General features: G+C 38.4%; 1 protein-coding gene across 10 annotated transcripts in view; it reads left to right on the top strand.

Annotated features, from left to right (window-relative positions):
- The window catches only part of GTDC1 (glycosyltransferase like domain containing 1), a 453,744-nt gene that overhangs the window by 302,535 nt on the left and 131,669 nt on the right, over nt 1–19,540 (top strand). The window lies entirely within an intron of this gene.

Below are 19,540 nucleotides of genomic sequence, written 5' to 3' on the forward strand. Positions count from 1 at the left end.
AGACTTAGGCTCAAAGTTTTCATCGCTGCTGGCTTGCCTTTAATTTTTTCCTAAAATGCTTTGGGTACTTTTACCACTCGCTGCTTTGTTTATCCTCCATGGCTTCAGGTTTTATGATTGTATCTGAGTATTTTTCTCCCGCTCTTCCTTCCACAATTCAGTTTAAAAGCTTCTTGGTGATGTTGGCAAATTAGGGACATTCTTTCCTGGCTTCATGAAAAACACTTTCTCTGTGTACTTTTTCTTGTTCGAGTCTACAAAAGCAACTCTTAGCACTATCTATGTAGCCACCTGTTTGCTCTTTATATCCAGTTTTCTCTTCTAAGGTTATGGCCTTCACTTTTGAAAAGGATTCGTACCGACGGGGTATCCTGCCGCTACACCCAAGCCCTTGAATTTTCTTCCTAGATGGCAATTAGAGCAGATTTCAATTCTGCTGGCAACTTAGAACCACCTGGTATAAAAAAATAAAAAATAACAGTTCTCAGGCCCCATCCCAGATCAATTGTGAATCAGTCTTTGGAAATAGGTTCTAGACATCAACAGTATCTTCAAATTCCCCAGTATTTTAAAACTTCTGATGTGCAACTACAGTAAGATCCATTAGCATTATGAGCTTTGTCTGGCGGGAACGTTTGTTCCCACTCGAATGAACAGAAGTGGGTACATTTTATGAGCCTTGGCAAGCTCCATCTCACACTAAGATTCATGCCGTAGGAAGACAACATGCCTCTTAGCTTGGCTACAGCTTCGTTCACAGAAATGAACAAGTTCCATGAGGTTTCTTTTCTGACTGCAATGATTAACAGCATTGTGCCTCCCTCCGCAGGTCTGAGAATAATCCTAGAGCTTCATAGTGCCTCTGTAATCACCCTCCATGGAGAGCCCAGCACCTCTTGTATACTTCCAATTGCATATCTTTCTCCCTGTCTCTCTTGACACATATTATTTTACTGACTCTTGTCATTTATTTTCCTCTACACTCTCCACATCTTTTTTTTAAAATTTCCTTCTAAGAAGACTTCCTTCTTCCTTCGTTTGAATCTAGGTTAGAGAACAAGCCTTAAGTCTATTCATCTTCTTTAGCAGGAAACAGTCATTTAGAGTAGGCCCAAGCTAGGCAGGAACACAAACAAAAATATTATATGTAAGACATGATTCCTGCTTCCTAGAGCTTACTTTTAGTTAGGAAGAAAAAACAAAGGTACATGAAACCAGCAGTCATGGTTGATAAGTAGTCAACAATATTCAGGAGTTTCAGAAAAAGTGTCTTAGGGAAGGTAGACATTGAACTGAACCTTTCAGGATAAAGTAGAGAGGCCACTGCAGGTTGCTTGAACAACATCAGTGAAGCTGATTATTAAGCACTATATTAATACTGCTTAATATGGAGAATTTGTCCCAAGGAGATTGTGAGACTTGGGAAAGAAGATTTAGATGGGGTAGGGTGGAATTAGGAGAGAAGAGTAATTAGTAAGGTGGTAAGATTAATACTTTCACCTCACTCCAACCCCCTTATTCAAATCATTTGCTACACTGTAAACTGCAAAGGCCAAACACTGTCTTCCATGTGTTCCTTTGCTTACCATAGTACCTAACCAAGTATTTGTACAAAATATATTCATGGAATGAATGAATTCTTCTCAACCTCATAGAGATGTCATGAATCTCTTTAGAAATTAGGTGAAATCTATGAGCTCCTTTCTAGAAAAATGCAAATAAATGCAGACGGGTACACACACACACATACACACTCACACTCACGCTATGCTGTATAATTATATACAGGTTATAGAATTGAACCTTTAACATAATTGTAATAACATATTAGGAAGATAATATCTGTCTACCTATTTGAAAGCTTTTCAGTACTCTTAGTATAAGTTATGACTTGATAGTGTTTTGACTAAGAGAAAGTGGAAAAAAAAGGAAAGCAATCTTAAGAATGAAAATTTTGATACTGGTGTCTAGTTATAGATTTTTTCTTTTTCTTTTCTCCCCTCCCTGAGCTTTGCTAGCATGTTTTTTTAAAGCCAGTTCTCAAAGCATCTGCACTTAACCAATTTGAATAATATTCCTCAAACAGGTCTTTCCTATTTATTTGTGATTTTCTTTGAGTTCTTAGTGCAACTAAACCAATCAGAAATAATGGAAGAAGAGAACAAATTACAAGGGAAGGCGGGTGGTGGATGTCATCATTGTTGTTTGCCATTTCTCACAACTCAGGTGTCTGGAAAGTTGTTAGACCCCTACCATGAGCAGTAGCCACCAGTGCAAGATGAGAAATTCAGTGGGGCTATTTAGAGCAGACATAAAAATAAATATAAGAAAATACATAAATTCATCAAACAATTCTGGGACTTTTCCAGGAGTCTCCCTCTAATAATGGTAACCCAAAACATCAGCAACCACTTTGTCTAGGCTAAGCAGGTATGTTGTCTTTCTGGGGAAGTTAGTCTCAGTGTGAAATGAATTTATTGAGTCATAGTCTCCCTCTAATAAGAGATGCATTAGTTAGCCATACAACATTTCAACTAATCCTTAAAACATCCTTAGGAGGTTGTTCTCATTTGATAAGTGAAAAACAAAAGGCTCAGCTAGGTTGTCATATTGGCCCAGGGTTACTTACCTATTAGATGGTGACCCTGAAATTTGAGTCCAAGGCAATTTGATTCTAAAGGTATTTTGCTACTCTCACTCTCCTACTGATGAATTTTTACACAGACACCCTACAAATCCCCTCCCAGTCCTGTTTCTCAGACATATGTGACCATTTTAGTTAGAGGGAGATTTAACTGGCATAGTTACCAACCTCTCTAGTGTTGCGAGCAAAATACAAATAAAGCAAAATGAAAGGGCCATTCTTTTGCAAACAAATTTCTTTGCCATTAACACCAGCAGATTCATTAATCCTAGCAGACAGGAATGATCACGTATATCTCTTTCAAAGAGTATATCCATATTGTTTTCCAGTAGAAGAAGAATATATATTTTGTTAGAAGATGACCTAATTGATCCATTCTTTAGTAATCCAGGGAAATTGGATTGTTCTGCCCATCGGTGGAAGCATGGTCTCATCAACATGGCTCCAGGAAGCCAGGAGTGACCTTGTGTTCTCTTGCATGCGGCTTGGGTTAGGGAATGTAAGGCCAGTAGGAAGCAGCCTCATTTGACCTTTGGGACTTTAATGTGACTGTAACTTTAAAAATCTCCAATAGCAGAAATATTTTTCCAATATAACATCTATAGGTTGAGAGTTTGATATTTAAGTCTTGTGAAAATAAAATTTGGACTTGTAAAAATAAGTATATGTTTATTTTAACTCTCTAGGTTCACTTTCTCTGGCAATAACCTTCATTTTGCAACACTAAACTTTGTTAAGCAAGTATTTGTGCCAACCACTAGGCTGAACACTTTCCTATGTGTTGTTATACTTTACCCTCTCAACAGTCCTATGTTCTTTCTAGAAAGGATCATGCCAGTAATCAGAGCAGAGTGGTGTGATTGCTCTGTTAATGACAAACTATTTTTCTATGAAAATAGGTTTTATAATATTACATTTATGACTTTTGTTATCCTTCCTTCCAAGGAAGCATAAGTGCTATTTATAAGAAGCTCTGTTTAATAATATGAGGTAAACAGAATTCTGTTTTTAAAACTGTTAGAACTGATCGAAGGAGTTTGGATACTAATGGCCCCCACACTAAGCCAATTCCACAGCACAAGAGCAAGTCCAAAGTGCATCTTAACATTTAAATATAGATTGAAATTTAAATTCCACCAACCAGAACTCGAGCTGGTATCAGTGTTGATCATAGAAAAAGAGATGTTTCTAATTAACTAACTTTAAAGCCCTATCTTAATCACTTAGAGCATTCTTGTGCACATCTGTGCTGCAGGAGTAACTGGATTACCTCCATGGTGTGTGTCTCTGGGTGTGCGTGTGTGTTTAAAGCAATGCTATAACTCTATCCAAATGCAATTCAGCGCTGCTTTAAAGTTTAGAAGCAAATGTGTACTTAGTAACATAGTTTAAAACTTGAAACCCTTCTCTACCTTATGTGTGCTTCTCTTGTAAATTGAGCTTGTTTGCAGAAGGCAGCCATTTCAAATACTGTGACATACATCCCAGAACTTCTTCCCTCTTACTTCACCCTAACCTAAATGAGCACCAGAGCCAGGGCCTCTCATGTGGTTTTGCTTCATCTGACAAGTGACATCAGTATCTTTCCATTTGCCTTATTTTTATAAAATTGTGCCCAGAATGAATGGTGAGGCCAGTCAAGGAACCTGAGTCCGAGGAGTAATTTTTCATTAGGGTAAATGAGGTGATGTGATAAACAAGTAAAACCCAACGTGACAACATAATATAATGCTGTGATACAAAATGTTTGATTCTATTCCTATGACTGTTTTCTAAGGCCCTTATATCTTTTGCTTGTCTTGTGTGTATATATACTGATCAGTGGAAACGTAATTGGTAATCAGATATTTATTTCTGTCAATGAATGACCAGATGGCTCTTGCCTCCATGCCTCCATTGGATATGGAGGGACATTATGTGTAACAAACTGAACAGGAGAATCATCTCTAGCCCAAGTAAGAAACTGCAGCTGCTTTTCTCTACTTTGTAAAGTTGGCAGAGGATCACAAATGACTTTATTCTTATTTTTTAATTGAAATAGTTTATGTATTTTTCCCTACCAAAGTAACACATGCTTATTCTGGAATACAGTGTTGATACAGACAAAATAGGGGAAGAATGCTTACAAATCAATTTTTACTACCCATCACTTGCCGCTTGGAGATTTGATCATGGTAATGAGGATAAAAGGCTGAGGTTTATTTGAGTACATACTCTTGCCTGGATGCTGTGCTAAGTGCTTTACATAAATTAGCTTATTTAATCCTCCCCACAACCCAGTAATGTCAGTAATAGTATTAATCCCCCTTTGTAGAAGAGGAAACTGAAGCCCAGAGATGTTAAGTGAATCATCTGAAGTCACACAGCTACTAGGTCATCTAGTAGAGGGAGCTAATTGAACCTGACAGTGAGCTCCCACTGATTTCCAAGCGTTAACTGATTAACTCTGTTGTATATGTTACAAATATTTCTTACAGTTTTGTGTGTTGTCTTTCAGTTGTATTTATGAAATCTGTGATACTTTATTTTACACAGATGACAGATGAGTCCATTCTTTTTTTTTTTTTTTTTTTTTTTGAGATGGAATTTCTGTCACCCAGGCTGGAGTGCAGTGGTGCAGTCTCGGCTCACTGCAACCTCCACCTCCTGGGTTCAAGCGATTCTCCTGCTTCAGCCTGCCAAGTAGCTGGGATTACAGGTGTGTGCCACCATGCCTGGCTAGTTTTTTGTATTTTTAGTAGAAATGGGTTTTCACCATGTTGGCCAGGCTGGTCTCAAACTCCTGACCTCAGGTGATCCACCTGCCTCGGGCTCCCAAAGTGCTGGGATTACAGGCGTGAGCCACCGCTCCCAACCAAGTCCATTCTTTTCTTTTGTGGTTTCTACCTTTAGCACCATGTTTGAAAAGGCCTCTTCTAACCCTAGATTATAATGTAGGAAGGAGAAAAATATTCTAACAGTACCAGAAGAAATTAGCCACAAGCCAGAAAGCCATAGTATCTTCCCAAGTTGTCACCCACAAGAAGAAGATCTAAGAATGTGATTGAAGGCAATGGTGGAAGGGAAACTAAAACGGCTCCCTCCTTATACCCTATAAAGTCCAACCTGTTCAATAGACCAGTTACTTATACATCCGTTCATGCCTTCTCCCCTCTCCTTCAGGCTCCTGAAGTAGGGACTGGACTGGGAGGAGGGATGAGAGAAAAGGGGAGTACGCTAGTTACATAGCTGGTGCTGTTTGAGGGCCTCTCTTAGGTGTCAGATGCCTGTGGTTGGGTCTTTTGTGTGGCACTTAGTTATGTTCTTTTGAGACACACCTGTGGAGACCTCATACACAGAGGTAGTACACCTGTCATGGATGAAACCGTATCTGTGTGACTTGTAATCACCTCCTTTTCTCAGGTCATACCCCACTTGCATGTACCTTGCCCTACAGGCCCAGTCTTCTTAAGCATAGTCCTTTCAATACTGTGTAAGCCTAGCTCCCTCCCCCCACCACTAGGCCCACAGGAAAACACATCAGGCATCTTCTTCCTTACAAACAGTAAAAACAGACACTACTTCCATTGCTTGCCTTTCTCCTTGACCTGCCATATTGACAACTTTGGTCAGTCTCCTACCTTCAGAATCTCAAATCAGGGCCATCACCATGATCTATGTCCCATATTTTAGAGGGCATGCAGTAGGTTCTCTCAAGAATTCTGTGCTCTGTACTAGGAGTGGAAGGAGGCAGGTGTTGAGTTTTAGCAGTTTGGCAGCCATCCAGCCTGGGGAAAGAGATGCCAGCCCCTCTCCTGGCAGATATCCCAGTCTCTACCCTTTTCTTATATAGGCTGTTAGAGAGTGATGGGGTAAGAGTATTTTACAGATAATATTTCTGTCTTTAGCAAGTCCTGCAGAGGTGTGCCTAGCACCTCTGTTTAGCGTTTGTAGGTATTAATCCTCAGCATTAGAGCCTCAGCTGAAATGCCAAGGTGACAGGAAAAGTCCCATTCCACATCCTACGATAATGGAGTTAATTCGTGTGATGGGGATATCATGTGATAGAAAGATTCTAATTTTTTTTCTTTCAAAATAGATTGTTAGTTATCACAGATGCTTTCTAATTGGCGTATTACTTTTTAAATAGTAGTCCAAGTCATCAATAAATTGATATTCATTTCTTCAAGAAGTATAACCCCATTACAATAAAATGAAAAAAAATTGTATCAAAGGAGTGTTCTATGTAGCAAAGCTATTTCTGTGTCACAGTGTATAGTCCTTCAAAGGAGTATTTTGTTGATCTTAGTGACAACAAATTCAATATATCTAGTAATACTGCATAGCAGGTCTTCATTCTCTTTCCTGTTGATGTGACAGTCACTCTTTAATGAAACCTTATTTTGTATACCATTTGCATTGTAGATCAGGAATGAAGAGCTGAGTTTGCTTAAGCAATAGCTGATCTGTTTATACTTTTTATATTCTTCCATCAAGAAATAATTACCCTTCAGCCAACCTTACCTCTTTCCATTTCACATATGCAAACCACCTAAATAAAACATACTCAAACTCCCAAACCACACAGCAGTATACAGAAACATTCAGGACCCAGAAAAGCATAGAATAGTGTATACATAACCTTTTCCACTTCATCACACCAAGGCATTCATTCATTCAGCAACTGCATAGTGAGCATGTACTGTGGGCCATAAACCTGCTAGACAACAGAGTTGATTTTGCTCATTTATTTACCACAGGGAAGTAAAGAATAAGATTTGTTTTAATTCTAGTCCTATAAAATTGGAATGTTATTTCTGGCTTAACAAAGATATTGTAACACAATTTTTGGTATCTCATTGATTTGTTGCCCATAATTCTCTGTTGGAATACATCTACACATGGATTGGTTTTAAATGGCCTTCAGCAGTTTACTGCAGGGCCATCTGGCCATTTGCTGTCTGTATTCCCAAACTAATATCTAGTTCTAGAATAATCTGGCTTTTGACACTCTTAGGACTCAGTTATACCCTGGCATACATTACTGAAGTGTTAAATGTGTATAAAATACAGCATGTATTGACAGTTCAGGTGATATACACTATACTTTAAGATAGCCCATGCAGACTCTCAATACATCTAAATAATGGAATAATTACCTTTTTAAGTTACAAGAATTTTTTTTATTTTATATGAGAACTCCATTGAATAATACCTTTTTTAGAATATTTATTATATGATTAAAGGTATATAGTTTTCATTTATATCCATTTTAGTATTTATAGAGATGTTTGTACATCTTTGTGGCTATGACCCACAATAATATTAACACAAACTCCGAATTCATATTAATTCTCTACTGAGAGTATTTGTCCATATTCATGAACTTACTTTTCAAAGAAAAAATATTTCAAGGTGGAAAGTAAAAAACTCTTCTGCAAATAATTTTGAACCTCACAATAATGTTCACTGTATTCTGAAAGAAGACCATGGATTGTTGTGATCTTTAAACAACCAACATGCAAAATTTTTTTAAAGCTCAGAAGAGGGAAATTTGGCCATAGAATGTTAAAAGGTCTGATTTTTCTTCTGATTATTTTTCCCGTAAGAGCAGAGATTTGAGTTTGCATGGGCACTCTGTAAATACCTCAGGTTGCCTAAGACCTTAAGTAAATATCTTAGACTTTAGAAAACTACTTCTTTTTTTTTTTTTTTTTTTCCTTTTTAAGGAAGGATAAAACCTGGATTCAAACCTCTTTCCATTGGCTCACTTTGGTGCATCAATAGCTCTTCCAAGTCATGCTGAGTAATGCCTAAAAGTGAACTTGTCACCTTCCTCACCTATTCACAAACCTTCTCTTCTGATGTGTCCTATCCATTTTCTAGTCCAAAAGTTTCTGACTTTTAGCAGGTCAGAAACTGGCTCTAACAACTTCCTATAGGATTAGACTCTCACGAACTTCAGATACTAGGACTTCTGGATAGAGAAGATAAAGTAGGTTTTAAAATAATGGTATAAGAAAAAAATTGAAAACAGAAATAAAAAATAGACCATAAAAATGCATATTTTTTAAAGGACTAAATAGAATTTTTATATATCCATCAAAATTAACTCAGTGGACATGCTAAGTATTACACATTGATAAAGAGAGAATTGATAGAGGATTACATTCTCATGCCTGTAATCCCAACACTTTGGGAGGCCGAGGCGGGCAGATCACCAGGTCAGGAGATCAAGACCATCCTGGCCAACATGGTGAGATCCCGTCTCTACTAAAAATACAAAAACTAGCTGTACATAGTGGCATGCATCTGTAGTCCCAGCTACTTGGGAGGCTGAGGCAGGAGAATTGCTTGAACCTGGGAGGTGGAGGTTGCAGTGAGCCGAGATCATGCCACTGCACTCCAGCCTGGCGACAGAGCAAGATTCCATCTCAAAAAAAAAAAAGAGAGAGAGAGAGAGAGAGAAAGAGATAGAATGAGAATTGGCCACCTAGAAGCTAGATAGTAAAAACTTAAAAGAATGTAGCAAAATGGAGGAAGAAATTGAAAATAGGAAAGATATTGGGCATAGTGGCATGAGTCTGCAGTCCCAGCTACTTGGGAGACTGAGGCAAGAGAATTGCTTGTGCCTAGAAATTGGAGGCTTCATTGAGCTGTGAGCATGCCACTGCACTCCAGCCCGGGCAACAGAGCAAGATCCCATCATATATATATATATATAAATTTAAAAAAAAGAAAATAGGAAAGAGATATTAAGATCTTAAAAGATGAGAATCCAACATATGTCTAATAGGAGTTCCAGACGGAAAAATTAGAAAAAATTTTAAGAGGCAATATTCAAAGAGATTTTTGCACAGTATTTCCAGAGATTACAAAAATAATGAATCCCCAAGATAATTCATGTATTTAGTTTTAAAACATTAGAGAGTACAACAAAAGGTTTATAATTAAAAGCAAAATCTTCTTCCTCAGTCCTCCCTACCCCCCTGCCCCATACCTTCCTCAGAGCCTACGCTCTGACAAAATTGTAGTAATTTCTTATCTTGGTATTTCTTGATTTTTTTAAATGTGAGAGATCTATTGACTTTCCTGCCTTTGGAAATGATTGAGTTAGCTCTCTTTTATAAGCATGGATGCACACACACATTTTCCCTCACCCTATTTTTCCAATATGACTATATCTCAACTTTTGGTTAAATAAATATTCTGTGTTTACAGCATTATTACTATGTAAAAAGTGTTCCCTGCTGAGCCTCATTGTGTTCTATGATTAGATTTCCTTTCCCAAACAACTCTTCATTTTTTCCTGGAGCTAATTATTACATTGGGTTTATTTGCTTGGTTTCTGTGTCACTATCAACAAATCCATTCCCAAGCTCTGTCACTGTCACTAATTCATCTGCTCAGTGTTGGCCACATTAGGAAACCTATCATTTCCATTTTTTTTCTTGGACTCTGCCTTCTGGAGGCCTCAATTCTCTTGCTCCTGTTTGTTCTATTTGCTCTTTGGGCCCTTGGGTCAACTATGTCCTGGATTCTGTGTCTTTCTCTTCCTTGGTTTACTTTTTTCTTGTAGGGAGCACATCCACCAGTATCTTCTCAAGAAAAAGGGTACATAAGAGACTTGATTGCCTGAAAATGCCTCTGGCCTACCTCACATTTGATTGATATTTGACCAAGTATTGAACTCTTATTTAAAAATAATTTATTTCAAAAGTTTGAGGTCATGTTCCATTTTTTTCTGCTTTTTAAACTTCCTCCTGAGAAATCTGACAGCAGTCTTTTTCTGACTCCTTGCATGTGACTTCCCTTGCTCCCTCACCTGAAAGGTATTAGGACTTTCTGGTTTGCCTCTGGTATTCTGAAATTCTATAATGATTCTACTTGGATTGAATTTTGGTTCCTTTATTATTCTAGGAACTCAATTAGTCAATACAAATAAATTTCTTATATTTTTTTCTTTGATTTTCTTCCCACACTATTTTCTCGGTATTCACTTTCTTCAACTCTTAAATTGACCTTATTTTATCTCTTTTCCCATCCTCCTTATTTTTGTTTTTGTTTTTGTTCTGCTTTCTACAAGATTTTCTCCACTTTATCGTTCAGCCCTTCCATTGATTATTATTATTATTTTTTTTTAGTTACATTTTTAATTGCAAGCACTCTTTCTTGTTCTTGGATGTCCTTTCTTACTGCATTTGTCTTTTCTGCCATGGATGCAATTATCAATGTGGATATTTCTATAGGATTTTTTTGTAAGTTTTCTGCTGTTCTCTACATTGTCTCAGTTTCTTCCAAGTGGAACAGGAAAAGTTCCCTTGTTCCCCTCCCAGGGTGTGCGATGGGGGTGTGACTTGCTTCTTCAGTGCCCCACTGCTCAAACCTCTAGGGGAGCATATGGGAGACTGTGGGACTCTGACCCCATGGCAGTATCTAGGGGTGAATGTTTACAGCTGAAGCCCCAGTGGGCATGTGTTACAGGGTGCTCTTTTACTTTTGCTGTCTATGGGCACCTTGTCTTAACCAGCTCAATTAAACCTCTACCTTGTTGCAAGGACAGAGGGCTTTCTGTATCCTGTATCTTTCCTTGGTGTACCAGAAGAATTGGATCATACCCGGTGCCTGTTGGTGTGTTCCTCTGGATGTCCAGCCACCCGTGTATTCCTCCCCTGATGTGCTTCTCTCAATATTCAGCTGCCTGTATGTCTGCCTGCTGGGGTCTCAGGGTTTTTATAGGCACAGGATGGGGGCGTGGCAGGACAGGGTGTCTTGGGAAATGCAACATTTAGGCGAGCAATGCCTGTCTTCACCTAGGTCCATGGGGGTGGAGCCCTAGCCAGGGAGCCCACCCTCCCCTACCCAGCACTTCCCTTCCCCCATTCCCTATCGTTTAAAGGGACCATGCTCTTCCCTTTCCAGCACTTCCATATCACAAGTTCCTTTCTTATGCTTTGTCTTGTTTGTTTCATGTTATGAGTTTTCCTCAAATGTCTGCTGCTTCCTGGCTGTCCCTTGATATCAGAGAGCAAGACTGTGACAGATGATTAGAAGTTCTCTGTTCAGAGACAGGGCTTGTTGACTGGTGACCTTTCTCATGGAATGAACAAACAAATTCAATTATTTTGTTGTGGCATCCCCACATTTCAGTTTCACTAAATCAGTTTAGTTAGTTTCCAGAGAAAGGTTCTTATAATTTCCTAGAAGGGGAATCTCCAGCTATCTGGGAGCCAAATAGGTGAAAGTTTCTGGAGAAACATCACCAATGAATGCGTGTACTTTCACTTCACTCACCCTTGCCTTTGGCCTCCCCTGGTCTCTGGTTTAACCCCTCAAGTTAGGAAGCATCCTTTCTGCTGTTGAAGCGGGAGCTGCATGGGCTTAGAGAAGTTATCAACGGGTTTGATTTCTCTCTATGTAAAATCACTATCAATTCTTCTGTTTTCAGTGTCACTCCACAAGTGTACCTCTATATAGAGGAACCTGGACTGATAAATTCCTGAGCCTTTCAGAGTTTCTGTGGAACACGCAGCCTTCTTCTTGGCTAAAACTACATACACACGCACACAAAAACCCTGCATGCTTATGGACACATTCTGCCTCCCCCTCTCTGCTCGACCACCACTCATCCATCTGCTTTCCATCTTCTGAAATTTGGTTCACGTTCTTTTCCATTGCAGTCCTTCCCAGTTTTTCATTTTATCCTTGTAAGCCTATGCCTTTTAAATAAATTCCCTACCATTATTTTAGTAGGAATTGAAAAGGCAAGGGAGGATTGAACATTGGTGTTTGCTCTAGCATGTTTGCCCCAGTCCATTCAAGCCGTATCTGAAATGTTTATTCAGACCCAGTCTGACCCCTCACTTGTATCATTAAGGGCAGAAAGGCCTCTCCCTGCTTACTTTTCAGGCTTCATCTTTTGTCCCTCTCCTCCCCACACCTTCCCATCTATCTCTGCCCAGGCAATGCTCTGGCCATATTTTGATTTTTATCTCTGGACCATATTCTCTCTTGCCCTGGGCTTTATGCACATGCTGTTACTCTTAGCACATCCCAGCTCTTGCTCCCATACCTGGCTAACGTCTAGTTATCATGGAGGTCACAGCTTAAGATCAGCTTCTCTAGAGAGCCTTCCCTGGCACTAACTCCCTTTCTAGGGCTGGATTCTCATCTTGTAGCACCTAATTCTTTCCTGAGTGAAGCACTTACCACATTATGTGTTCCATGAGGACATCTTAGCTAATTTACCTGGCACATAATAGGCACTCTAGTTTTTGTTGAATGAGGAATGACTGTTTCTTTCTCTGAATCTTTTTCACTCAGTGTTTTCGCTGAGTATTTGCTGTCTTTGCCTTCAAGCCTTGCTTATATTGTAGTAATGAGTAATGGCCCAGCAAGTCAGATATTTCAAATTTCTCCATCTGTTTTATTTTTACTCCCTTTTTCCAAGCTAAGAAATACTAAAACATGTAGAAAAGCTGAAGTAAGTAGAAGTGTTTATACCTCATTTTGTATACTTAAAGGTTTTATTTCAGATGTAAAATTAACAAAATTATGTCTTCCAATATTAATTCTGGATGAGGTCAGTTTCTGTGGCTTAAAAATTAGATAGCAATATAATCAATTTGAATTGAATCAATACTTAGTGTCCTAACATTTAACGTGGGAGCCAAAAGAAAAAAAAAAGATGGTTATGTTGAAAGTTGGCTTTGCTGGTAATTTTGATGTATTCAGGTTGTGGATAGGCAAATGAAAAAGAAAAAAAGACTAGATTTTTTTATGTCCATCTGTTCATGCTTCAGATCTGGAAACTGAAGTTTTAAATTTCCTGGTTTTATTTTCCTGGTTTATGCAGTTTTAAGAAGGAAAATGACAGAATCTCTCAGAAAAATGAAGGAATGTAAGTAAAGACAAGGAAAAGTAAAAGGTGGAAAACAGTATCATAGGAAAGACATAATAGAAATGGAGGAATATATTAGTTTAATTAATAACATTGGACATTTTTACAATTAATGTATCTCTAGGCATGAGTACAATTCTTTGATTAGTATACAAAAGAAAAGAAGATAACATTAAAAGTACCTGCCTTAAGTGGATGGCTAAAGTATAAGAACTAATAAGAAAAATATGTCTTGAAGAAAGCATGGGTCTCTAGTTTATCAAATAGGCTCAATTATGAAAGGGCCAATGGAGTCTTGGACTAGAGTTTTTAGAATGTTGAATGTTTCTCTAGTAACGATTAAATGCAATGATGACCTTCACCACTATTATCAATAATAAAAAATAATGGTCAGTAATAACTGAGTTCTAAATATGTGCCAAGCAACATGGAAACATAATTCGGCAAGGCAGTGTTACTATTATCCCCATTTTACAGATGACATAACTGATTCTTATGGAAAAGACTTTTCTCAGGTCAGCTAAAAAGTGACAGAGCCCTTAATTTACAACCAGTCAATATGCCTAGACCCCTTTATGCCATTTTGCCTCATAACAATAAGATAATTACTAGACTTGATTAGATGCTTAATCCTTACCTCTGTGAGAAGTCCAGGACTAGCCTCATTCTTACTGTACAGATGAGAAAACTCAGGTTTAGAAAAATTAAATGACTTTATTCACAACCAAATTTTAAAGAGAAACTCCTTTTCTGAAACACAAATCTTTAAATTTTTTTATTCATTTTAATTTTTAAAAAAGTAACATTTGGGCCAGGCACAGTGGTTCACACCTGTAATCCCAGCACTTTGGGAGGCCGAGGCGGGTGGATCATAAGGTTAAGAGATCGAGACCATCCTGGCCAACATGGTGAAACCCCATCTCTACTAAAAATAGAAAAATTAGCTGGACGTGGTGATGCATGCCTGCAATCCCAGCTACTCGGGAGGCTGAGGCAGGAGAATTGCTTGAACCCAGGAGGCAGAAGTTGCAGCGAGCCGGGATTGTGCCACTGTGCTCCATCCAGCCTGGCGACAGAGCGAGACTCTGTCTCAAAAAAAAAAAAAAAAAAAGTAACATTTGGCTTTAGAATACAGTTCACATACGTTTTCTCCTTTTTATTCCCTAAATTTTCTCATCAGTTTTGATAGCTTGTTCATCTCTCAAAATAGTATATTTTTGTCACTATCAACATAAATATAGTGTCTCCTCTCTGTTACTTTTCTGATACTCTGTTCAGGAAATTTGACCCATCATAGTGTTGTCCCATTGCCCTTTTTCTGCCATAGTATTCAGTAAAATCATGTCATATTCCAAAGGAGACTCTGTAATTGGAAACACTGTCCTAGGGGAATTCTTCTATTTGTTTGAAAAGAAGAAAGCAATCCTTTCTTCAACAGCAGTACATTTTCCCATCCTATTTTCAACCTCCAAATGATGGCTTCCCCTAAAATATCATGGAATAGAACACGTGATTGGGTTTCCATCAATGCTTTATTGATGTTATAGGAGACATTTGATTCCAAAGGTAATGAGAATACTTGTGAACAGGGTAAATTCTTACACAGAAAGAGCAAATGTACGTGGGAAACAGCTACTTCCTCTTGCTTGGAAGAGATAACTTCAGATCCATATTGGGAAAATATTTTATTGTTCTATACTATCATCATATTAAGTGAGGTGAATAAATAGAAGCTTTTGAAACTTGGCTTCTGAGTTTCAAATAGAAAAAATGATGAACAAATTATGAAGTTTGAAAAAAGTTAGGTCATTTGAGTGATAAAGATAACATAGTTTAGTAAACACAGTTTAGCTTAAAGATTATATGGGTAATTTACAATTTGGGGGGTTAACAGACCAAAATCAGTACGTATGAAATGTCACTATACGTACTAAAAGCTTCATTGTGCAGACACAACCTCTTGCACGTAGAAGGATCTTAAATATTTTTTGAATGAATATTTGCTTACTGAGTCAATGCAGTGAGTCGGTCACTGACTGACTAGGGAATGTAGTGTTACCCAGCGTGGCTTAAATATGGACATCATGTAGGGGAGCAAGGAATGGCAAGTTAACTTAGATTTAGTCAGCTCCTACTACACGTCACGCCCGACACATGTTCTCCTTTTTAATGCTCTCAAGAAATTTACAAGCACAGATATTACTATCCTATTTTACAGGTTAAAAAACTGAGGTTCAGAGAAATTAACTGATTTGAATAAACTCCAAAACTGAGGAAGTGCCAGTGCAATCCTCTATACCAACACAGCCTGGATTCTCACCACTTCAACATAACCTGTTACTTGAGTGGAGTAACTTGAGGTGCTTCACAGAGATTTCTTTACCTGTCCCCCAAAATAATCTTCCTCACAGGCTTACTGTGGTACCTGAACATATCCCATTTGTGATTACTTCCGTTGAATTAAGGTGTTGCCTCTGTTGAAAGGTGTAATGCATTGAGCACAAAATATGATGAGTGCATTGTAACAATTCAAGATTAGTTTCCAACAAGACCACTAACAGAGAGCCCAGCATGATTCAGAGCTGGATCCAAAATGGGACATAGTTTCAAAACAGGCTGCAAGGAGACCCATAGTGGCAGTGGTGGGTGAGGGGAGGGTGGGTATGGGGAGTTACCTGGGCACTGAGAAAGTAGTATAAAGACCTTAGGAAATTGACCACCAGTGGGCGGAGAATGCTTTAAAGTGGAGGTAGGAAAATAAAGATTTCCTGTTTTCAGTTTAGCCTAGGGCTCTGCCAAACTGTGTTGAATTACTAGAGTAAACCTTGTGTAAACGAGAGAGTTTTGTTGTTGTTCTTAGAGAGCTCTTTTTAGGGGGGAGTGGGGATCGTGAGAAGTGAGTGTACATATGTTAGCAAGGATGGCTCTGGGTTTGATAAACATTTGTTCTGGCAACATGTAAGGTAGCTTTTCTTATTCTCATACATTCATAAGGACCTTAAATTTTCTGTGTGGGAGGAATATATCCTAAAAGGATTTTATAAAATTGAATAAGACAAACTGCTCATACTAGTAGGCAGTTAAATTAGCAATGTATACAATCTAAACACTTTGAAATTAAGAGAGAATGGGGAATTTAGGCATCATTATTTAAGTTAAATAATGCTAATCACGTAAACTGTGTTGCCAGAAGAGGCCATATAAGCAAATGGTATAAATAAGGTTATCTGGAAAGTCTTAGATCTTCAAAAATGACTCTTAGAAATGGTAGTGGGAAATAAAAATATAAAAGAATAGGCTGCTGGAAATAGAACCATCTTTTCCTTATAACAGCCCATATATATCCCAGCTATTGAAAGGACAGACATCAGGAAATGATGCACCTTTTAAAGCAGAGAAGAGAAAGCTAAAGCTTCTCTTTTTAAGAATGGAAGATTCTCTTTTCAATGGAAGATGCTGTCTTCGCTGAGTGTCGTATCCCTGGGACCAGACATGGCTAATGAGGTCAGTCTGATAACTACAAATTTTCTTTCCATTTCAGCATGTATTACTCAGGCCAATAAGTAGGGTTTGCTTGTTAATTTTGACTTAGAGTTAGTCTCTGTGGATCCTGTTTTTCCTATCTTATCACAGATTCTTCATAGTTCAAGCAAGATAGTCTTGCTCAGTATCCTCTCACAGAATGCTGTCAATATTTCATGTTGGCTTTAAAAGTTTGTACCATGAGAAGCAAAATTTCAGGCACCAAGCATTGAATACTTAACAACATAGCCTCACAGCCACGGTGGGGCTAGTGGGTATTCCCTCAGAGCATTTGTGCAGCGTGCATCATGATTGGCTCATCTGTGATTCAAGTTTATTTAAATAATGTTCTGCCAGAGTTCCTTACTGAAACATCCTTCATAGACATGTGCCACCTATTTTATGAATATTAGCTGTTAGCCATTACCAGTAAAGAAGAGCATGCAGCCATACTGCAGCCGACCAGCCAAGGATAAGTGTGTCTTTCTGTTTAATGTTGTGGTCTCCAGACATCTCATTTTAAATTGGGATGGGTTTCCTTGCTTTTGATTCCATTGTTTAGTGAAGATAGTGTGATGGAGGAATGGGGGTGTCTGTGTACGCATGAGAATGCCATATCAAAATTTTTACTTTTATACTTTATAGGTTATATAAATCTGCTCATGATATAAGTGATATATTGGACACATGTGGGCTAGCATGATTTTTTAATTATCTTTGATATTTGCTTATGTGGCTAGATTCTAAAAATGTTAATTTTATAATTAATTTCCAACACATTGTTTGGCAACAAGGAATAGTTTTTGTTGTAAATCACCCGAGGCCTTAGATCACTGAACTGCCTCAATGTGCCTTCCCAGTTAGTTTTGGAAAAGTTATTTATTTTAATTTCTATTTTCCTTCTCCTCAATTTGGTTTCTATCCAGGAATCTATAGAAATCATTTTGATAAAAACTGTTGATATTTTTTCTGCTGTCATCCATATTAGCCTTGAACCGTATCTTCTGTCACTTTTTCACTGGTTCTCCTGCTTTCTTTTAGACATCCTTTTGTCTACTGATATGTCACATTGGTGTATGGCTTCAAGTTTGGGTTTCATCATTTTCCCACATAAATGTATTTCTCATTCCTTTTGCAATCTCTATTATATAAAATATGCCACCGCCCATCTGGCTGCCCCATGCTTCTCAGACTCTGGCTGTGCGCCTCCTAGGGCCTCAAGTAGTATTTCCCAGAGTATCCTTTGTTGACCATTAATACTTAAGCTGTGTCCTGCAGGGGTGGGTGAGGAGGAGGCGGACAGGTTTCTTACTCCAGTAAGCTTGGGAAACAATGATCACATCCCCATCACATATTAGGTAGTCAATAGGTACTTACTGAATGAATGAGTTAATGAATGAACATATTTATAATATACAGTAACATGTACTTTGGGAAGTTTATAGTAAAGAAATGTTTAACTTTATTTAACTTAGCATTTTCCAAACTTGTTTTCCCACAAAACCATCTCAGGTGCAACATCTACTTGTGTCCCATGGAATCAGTGTTGCACAAAACACACCTGTGAAACACCAGCCTGAGGGATACAACACTATGGCTCTACTACTCCTCCCTCCCCCAAACCTGAGCTAGAACTTGAGACACGCTGAGCTTCATCAACTCCCTCTCTCCTTGTCTGCCCCATATGTAGGCCAGTTTCCTTATTCCAGTTACTAACACCCTCTTATCTCTTCACTGGCTCAAATACGGAATAATCTTTTATCAGTTATGCATGCTCTCTCCTTTCCTTTAATCATACACTAATTAATTAATTTTCACCTGCTATCTTCTAAATGTGTTTTGAGAAACAAGATGACTAATAATCTCTGTCATATGGACTTTTACCCTTGGGCATTTATTTATGAGATTCTGTAGGTTGAACTTACCATAGTAAGTACTTTTTATTAAAGTCTCTCAAAAAGACAGTTGTGAGGAGTGTATTCCGCCATGGCATGCGTTTCAGCCATGATATTCTCTTCGACGGCACATGAATCAACATGAATGTCCAAAGTTGACTTGTTTTGTGTTAACCTTATTGCCTGCCTTTTGACTATCTCTGTGAGTCAACTGCAAGTACTCTAGCCTCTCGACTATAGCAGAAATAAGCTAAGTTGCCCAGAGCACTTCTTTTGCTTACCATCAATCTTAGTGGCATTTAAAACTGCTCTCAAATCTAGTCTTTTCCTGGCTGATATGAAAAAGGCAAAGGCCTTTGGTTATTCCTATAGGTCGATCTTAGGTTTGTGTGTGGACATGGGGACTGTGGTGAGGGGTATACATTTAGATCTAGAAAGTGCTTGTTCCAGCTGTGTCTTTAAACATTGCCTAACATAGTACTGGGGTTTTGTGGCAATGCCTCTGGAACCATACTGGCGGACAGAGGTGGGAAGGAAAGGAGTCTGAGGGGATGGGCAGCAGGAGAGGGGCTCTGTTTCTGCTTCACATATTGGCTATTG

Source organism: Nomascus leucogenys, chromosome 20, assembly GCF_006542625.1.
Source record: "Nomascus leucogenys isolate Asia chromosome 20, Asia_NLE_v1, whole genome shotgun sequence".
Taxonomy (NCBI): Eukaryota; Metazoa; Chordata; class Mammalia; order Primates; family Hylobatidae; genus Nomascus; species Nomascus leucogenys.